This window comes from Zea mays, chromosome 9 (genome assembly GCF_902167145.1).
Source record: "Zea mays cultivar B73 chromosome 9, Zm-B73-REFERENCE-NAM-5.0, whole genome shotgun sequence".
Lineage (NCBI taxonomy): Eukaryota > Viridiplantae > Streptophyta > Magnoliopsida > Poales > Poaceae > Zea > Zea mays.
Window position 1 is genome coordinate 44,221,707 of NC_050104.1, and position 7,256 is coordinate 44,228,962.

At 41.2% G+C, this 7,256-nt stretch overlaps 1 long non-coding RNA gene across 1 annotated transcript; it reads left to right on the forward strand.

The window, feature by feature from the left end:
• Positions 1-4,696: 4,696 nt before the first annotated feature.
• LOC103638304 (uncharacterized) lies at positions 4,697-7,054 on the forward strand. The gene is made up of 5 exons (XR_002265057.1): positions 4,697-4,832; positions 4,932-5,041; positions 5,130-5,199; positions 5,278-6,061; positions 6,177-7,054. It is a non-coding gene; the product is annotated as an uncharacterized lncRNA (long non-coding RNA).
• The last annotated feature ends 202 nt before the right edge of the window (positions 7,055-7,256 follow it).

Here is a 7,256-nt window from a genome sequence, read left to right on the forward strand (position 1 = left end):
CCCGCTGCTGCGCTATGTGTGCGCCGCACAGTGCAAAAAGGGCGAGGACTTCGTCTTACTCAGAACGGACTGCCCTCGTTCCGCCATCTCTGTCTCCTCCCCGGCCTCCTAGCACCCCACCTTCGTCGTATTTGATGTGAGTACTCATGAGACATATTGAACCTCTGTTCTTCGTGCATCTGTCTCCTCTATCTCAACTGCAACCGCTCCCCTCCTCTCTCAATAGCTCGCCTCCTCTCTCACACCCAACTCCCTCGCATGGCACGCATCCCCGTCGTCCCCACGCGTGTAGCCAGGGCCTACTCCACCATTGGCGTCCATGGGAGGACCTACCTAAGGTAGCCCAGCAAAGCACTAGCCCCTATCCGCACAACATTTCCCCTACCGTTCGCCGCCCAGATACCAGACATAGCGCCCATTGCCCATCCACCATGGCTAGGTCCCCAATGCTCAGTGCTAGGACGCCCGCCTTGACTTCATGGAATATTATAGCTATGTTCCCTCCAACACTGGAAAATGAGCCGCTAATGTGGAAAACTAGGAGTTAGATTGACCGATTGGTTGAGAGTTTGGAGGTATTGTGTTTACACCATATTTCTGATGAATGACGCTTGGTCACTTGATTAGCATGGTCATTTCTATTTTCCTTTGTCCGCTCAGGATTACCAATGCTAGAATCTGTATGGATTCTGTTAGCTGCTCGCCTACTGATGCTTATGTGCCAATTCAGTGAGACTGGAGTCATGCACTCCATACAAATCTATACAAAATCAAAGTAAGTTTGTTTCGGTCTTGATTTTTTATGGATGTTCTGGTGTAAATTCGTGTATTTGTTTTGTTTGATTTATTTCTTGAGAAGTTGGAGCTATTGAAGATTTGTCCTTACCAGTTTGTATTATCAGTTTGACAATTACATGTATCCAATTGTGTTGGTTAATGTCCTTTGGTGAATTACTGAAATTTCTATTGGAGTTGAACAGTCTACTGTCTAGAACTCTGATAGCATGCTATGCTAAAAATGCCTCATGATTATATATACAGATAGATAGAGAGAGAAATGTAAAGAGCATGTTTTAAAAAGCTAACATAGATATTGCTAAAGAAGGTGCTAAGGGTTTAGTGCTATATATCTAAATATATGTATCTGTTCAGACATTAGATTTCTTGTTTCAGGTGGTTGGCAAGGCAGTGATGCCCGATGAAATCATAAACTACGTGCAGTCCCTACAACGGCAAGTCGAGGTAAATTTCCACTATCAGTTCACAACTGGAATGACTCATTGTTTTGTCGTTCTAGAATGGAACAAGGGTCGACCTGTTCTATCTGAACACCCTTTTTCTTTTTGCATTCAGTTTTGTAGTTTATGTCCATGAAACTGCCCACCGTGAATCCCAGGTGGACTTAAACAGCATGCCTAACGTCCTCCCTAAAGATGTGAGGACACACATGTTGTTCATGTCTGCATAAAGAATTTCTGCTTCTTTTTTGCTATTAACTGACGAACAAATGAACGTTTCATGCATTGTTGGACAGGCACAGAAGCAGGAGCTCGCACGGCAGGTGCATCTCAGCGCCAGGCAGGTAGAAGTGTGGTTCCAGAACACACATGTTCAGATAACACACATGTTCATGCTCATGTTGACCCCACACAGGTTCATATCGTCTTCTGCGTGTATGTAGTTGTTTCTTCCTCAATTCTCTTTGTAGGTGAAGTTACTACCTACCGCTTCACTATTCAATGGTTCATTATCTGTCACTTTACCCTGTTAAGGCACAAACACTTGCTATCAGGTTACTTGGTGGGAAGGTTGAATCAAACACAAGGCATCCAAAGCAGAACTTGTAAATTCAGAACTGAAATATGGACCATTTCATGATCTTCCACGGTTCTCCTACGTACCTGTGATTGTGCATTTTGAGAACAACAACCCTTTTTTCAGTTGCAAAGGAAGTGTATAGATTACAGAACACTACAACATTGCTCATGGTGGTGCCAGATTCAAGGGTGAATTTTCGAGTTTTGTTTAAAATTTATACGTAACCAAACTTCTAATTGGATCCTTTTCATTATTGTGTCTCTGATTTCCTTATTCTAGGTAAAACACAATTTTGCGTTTGAATCCCATGCTCATGCTTCACAATTTTCATTTTAATTATTATGTCTCTATTATTTTTCAGTTCAGAAACCCATAGAAGTTAAGGTTGTACTTACAGTTAGTAGGTTCAGTCCTTGCTATTTATTTGAATTTTGTTTTATCATGATGATGTTTGGAGCTTTCCGTCATTGCTATTTTATATTACTGTGAACATGCAAGGGTTGTGTACAAATATTGTAATCATGTTGTTGTTATCTATGCTTGATTTTTTTATCAAATAATAGCACAATGGTATATAAATTTATTTATCGATCATGTCTACTTGACAGGATGCTCTCAGAACTTTCTTATTGAGAAGGCTCGATAACCTCACCAAAGAGGACAAGATGCAGATCACGATGATTTCAACTTGGGCTACTGAGCTGTACTTAGACAAGGTGCCTGCCATTCTGTTTCCCAGCTTCAATATTGGGTTGAGTAACTACCTTTCCAGGTCTTATTCATTATTTGTGTAATTTTGTAGATTAATCACCTGTTGGAGGATAGCTTCATTGAATCCACTTAGTAATTTGTTATATTACTGTGAACATGCCATGATTTGATAGCTTCGTTGAATCCACTTAGTAATTTGTTATATCTGTATAATTGTGCAAGCTTAAGTCATAGAGTGTAATCCACTTACTTCCCGTTTGTTCCAGGCTGTTTACGTGCATCTTGGAGATTGCCGGCGAGCGCAACCACGGATCTGAATCCATTACTGATTTGTGGAAATAAAGGTACACACTTTATCTTTATTGTTTGCCTTCATCTGTATTTCTATAGTTCATTAGAAAAATGATCCTTGATGGTAGCAGTGTAGTAGACACCTAGAGTATACAAATATGGCAGAAAATTATCTGTATTAATCAGTTTATCTTTTTTGTTTGCCTTCATCTATATTTCTATAGTTCATTAGAAAAATAATCCTTGATGGTAGCAGTGTAGTAGACGCCTAGAGTATACAAATATTGCAGAAAATTATCTGTATTAATCAGTTTATATTTTTTGTTTGCCTTCATTTGTATTTCTATAGTTCATCCAATCCCAGCTCCGGATCAGCTAGCTTCGGCACGCTCCCGAGACCTCTCGGTCCTATGTGGAGCTAACGCCCCCACCAGCGCGACATCATCGAATGCCCCTGGGGCCGGGAGGTCCTGAACGGGGTACTCACGGTCCTCAAAGGCGATGCGCACTGCAGGAGACCTGGTGGCGAATCGGCGCTGGATTCCGTGTGCAGCTCACTGGATGTATCAGGTACGCAGTCTGATCTGTAGATTTTTGTGTAGAAGATGTATAGGTTTTGGTTACTGGTTTGTAAGCACTTCTGAGTTCTTAGTGAGAAAAGAAGAAAATATGTATTGTCAAACCCATGTGATCCATGGAACTGAATTGTGGTATGCATTATGGTAGTTTTTAAATAATGGGGAGTGTAAGGATAATTCATCATCTCGGTTGATCAAGGTAGTACCAATTACCCCGATTAACTGACAGCTCATCAACAGTGCATACACAATCCTTTGGAATGTTTGGAACAGGCTTGGACTTATGCAAACTTTGTGAATCATGGTCATGGTGCTATCGCAACCCCGCCGCCCCACTCGCCGCCATGGCGCTCTAGTTGTGAAAGCGTGCAGGCTTTCCATGGAAGGCGCCTAGATCCACTCTATCTCCTTCGTGGTCCTATCGCTACCGCGCCGCCCCACTCGCCGCCATGGCGCTCCAGCCGCGAAAGTTGGCAGCCTACTGGATCTTGGCATCTCACCGTCGCCGCTCACTTCCGCTCCATCTGGTATGCTCTTCTCCCTGCTTCCCCTCTCGCTAGACGACTCCACTGCTCCAGGATTGGATTGGATCTTTGCTTCCTTTCTCTCGTGCTGTGATTTGATTGTTAATTACCAGCTTATTGTTAGGGGAGGAGCGTGTTCTCCCTGTCTAAACCTTCATGTTCTATGTTCGGTGCAGCTGTCGGAGGTGCTTAGGATGCCCCAGCCCGTTGCTTTTGTCTCCGTGCAGCCGTCCGATGGTCAACCCACACCGAGCAACGTCTTGAACAAGAAGATGAAGCATGGTGGCGAGGTGATGTTCTTGGATGGCGCCGGGGAGGTCGCCGTCACCATCGGTCGCAACTCGCAACATCCTCTCTCCACAGCCCCTCCACCCGGTACGCCCTAAAATCCCTAGCTAAAATCAGTTAACACTTAATACCACTAGGTAATATCTGAAAATTGAAAGGAAAACTGTGGAACTTCATAAGTTTAACAAGGAACACAAAAATAACATGAACAATTTAGTTCAAATGGTACTGAGACGCATACCTCTTTCAAAAGGCAAAGAGAATCTGAAGATTTTTTAGCTAGTTGATCACGCAGAACTTGGATCTCGTTCTCAGTGTCCATTGCCTAGACATGTATTCAGATGACTTGAAATATATTTGGTACCCCATAAGCTCCATAAGTAATCAAATAAATGCATTGCCATTACTAGATTCTTGCTCTTAGTACTTGGTGATGTTCGTTACACCTAATCATGCACTTATGATGATCTAACATAGCAGGTGAATATGCTGCTTGTGACTTATCCGCAGAGCCAAAATTACCAACAAGATGATTTCCATAAAACTGTTGCACGGACCTTGAGCCAAGGATCAACACCGATGAGCATGGATTTTCATCCACTTCAACAAACTCTTCTTAATGGTAAATTATTACTGTATTAATGCTTCTTTATTATAAAAGTTTGGGTTAGTCCCTATTCTGCCATCTTAGTATGCTGTATTTACCCTTGGCTCGCTGCAGTTGGTACCAATGTTGGCGACATTGGATCGTGGGATGTTAGTACCAAAGACAGACTCGTTGTAAGGAACTTCAAAGTCTGGGACCTCAGTAAATGTACAATAATTCTCCAGGTTTGTTTGTTGCACTATGTGTTTCAGGCACTTTTTATATTCTATTAGCCTTCATATAACACATAATAAATTGATCAACATTCAATAGGCATCACTGGTTAAGGATCCAGTTGTGTCAGTTAATCGCATAATATGGAGTCCGGATGGAACCTTGTTTGGTAAGATGAGATGATTTAATCAGTGTTTTTGTTGTCCTTTTGATGGCTTCAATTCTGATGTATTTATTATTTTAATAGGTGTTGCTTATTCAAGGCATATTGTACAAATTTATTCCTATAATGGTGGCGACGATATTAGACAACACTTGGAGGTTTGACTGCATGTTTCTTAATTCTTTCTACCTCATAGTTTTGCGGTTGTAGGTAAATTATGCATTCTCTCAGCATGTGACAAGAATCTGTGTCTTCCTTTGCAGTTAAACTCACATGTGTCCTGACCTAACACTTGAATCCTGATTTTTCAGATTCTTGGTTGGTTATCAAGTAGCCCTACTGATATAGAAAGTCATATTAGACATGATTGTATTATTCTAACAGTATAAGTTCATTTAGTTGAGTCTGCATGGCAACAAGTATGCTTCCTTTTTAAAGTCACATGTCAAAATAGTGCATTTTTGTTTGGTTATTAATGGTCTTTTCTACAGCTTTCTGAGAATATGAGCCTGAAGCTGGATAAGCTTTTGAGTAGCTCCACTAACAACTTTTGGGCATCTGGCTTGGTATTTGTGATGGTTCCGCGCCACTTAGCGTTTATGATCAATGGTGTATCTCAGGCACTTTGCTGCTCTTATACAGTGATGTTGTCGTGCAAGCTTTATTTTGGATACTTTATGTAGGAAATTTGTTAACTATCAAGCTTTGTTGGTCATGTTACTACATGTCAAATTATGTTGGACAGGCCCCTGGCACCCTGTTCTCATCATTACTGCAAGATTTTATCTGTCAGACCTGTTGCTGCACCTTATTCAACAATAATAAATTTCAGAGTAGAAGGTTTTAACCTACTCAGTACTTCCTCAAGGTACTTCATCATCTTGAATTCTGATTAACTTATTCGTGAAGTATATACATGTAAACCTTGATATTCCCTTCGGCTTATCCATTTACATGTAAATACCATCTTTTCATGTTTGCAGGGTAATTTGTTCATTTGAAGGGCGATGTATATTACAGGAAGACACGAATTCTGTAGCAGAGAATGCTGAGTATAAGGATAGGGACATTGAATCCCTTAGTTTGTGTTGTTATGTTCTTGGTCCAAGAGGTAGAGGATTTTACAAATATTTATACTTATAGAGCTTCTGTTTGAGTGCAGGACGAGATGGAGGAGGTGGACGAGCATGAAGGGCAACATGGCATCATTAGTAGGAAGCATCTTAAAGAGATGTCTATTATGCTACATGTTAAAGAAGTTGAATCTCCTAGTATGCTATATGTTAAATTTAAAGAGAGGTATATCTCACGGTTGTTACATTACTTATTGTTGATATTTAGAATGTAAAGAAAAAGGAGAAAGAACTGCAGGTTATGGAAGCTAAGCTAAACAAAAGAGAATGGGTATGCTTCCTTATCATTGCAGAGCTCTGTATCTACATAGATTGATGGAGTACACAAATTAAGCTTGTATTGATAGAATGATAGTTTTATGAATTGGCATTTGGATTAGGGTGTTTTGCATGCAGAAGATGTCCAAGGTACGAGGAGCGAGCCATGATCGCCGCCAGGCATGAGGAGCAAGCCATCCTTGTTGAGTGCAAGGCAGGGTCTCCACCTCCATGTGGGAAACGGAAGGACCGGGCCAAGTCACTGGAGGGGAGTGCAAGGGCATGCACATGCCCGGACACACTCCTGACCAAGTCACCAAGAGGGTTGTTTCCATATCCTGTTTTTATATTAATTACAACATGAAGCATGGTTTCCCTAATTTGTTCACAGATGTATTGCAAGTTTCATGTTTTGCTGTTTTTGTTGACACATGTGTGTGATTTGGAAAACACATGTCTTGTCTTGTGCTTCCCTGCATCGAGAACAATGTAATATATTACTATATCTTTTCTATAATACAATGTAATATATGATCTTACTATAGCACTCGAACCAACTAAACATTCGTTCTCGTGAGTACACTTTAAACTGTAAACTTTTCCCTCCTGTGATGTAATCCTTTCATAGGCTCCGTCTGTTGGGCTCCCACGTGCACCTTCTTGACCGTGCGC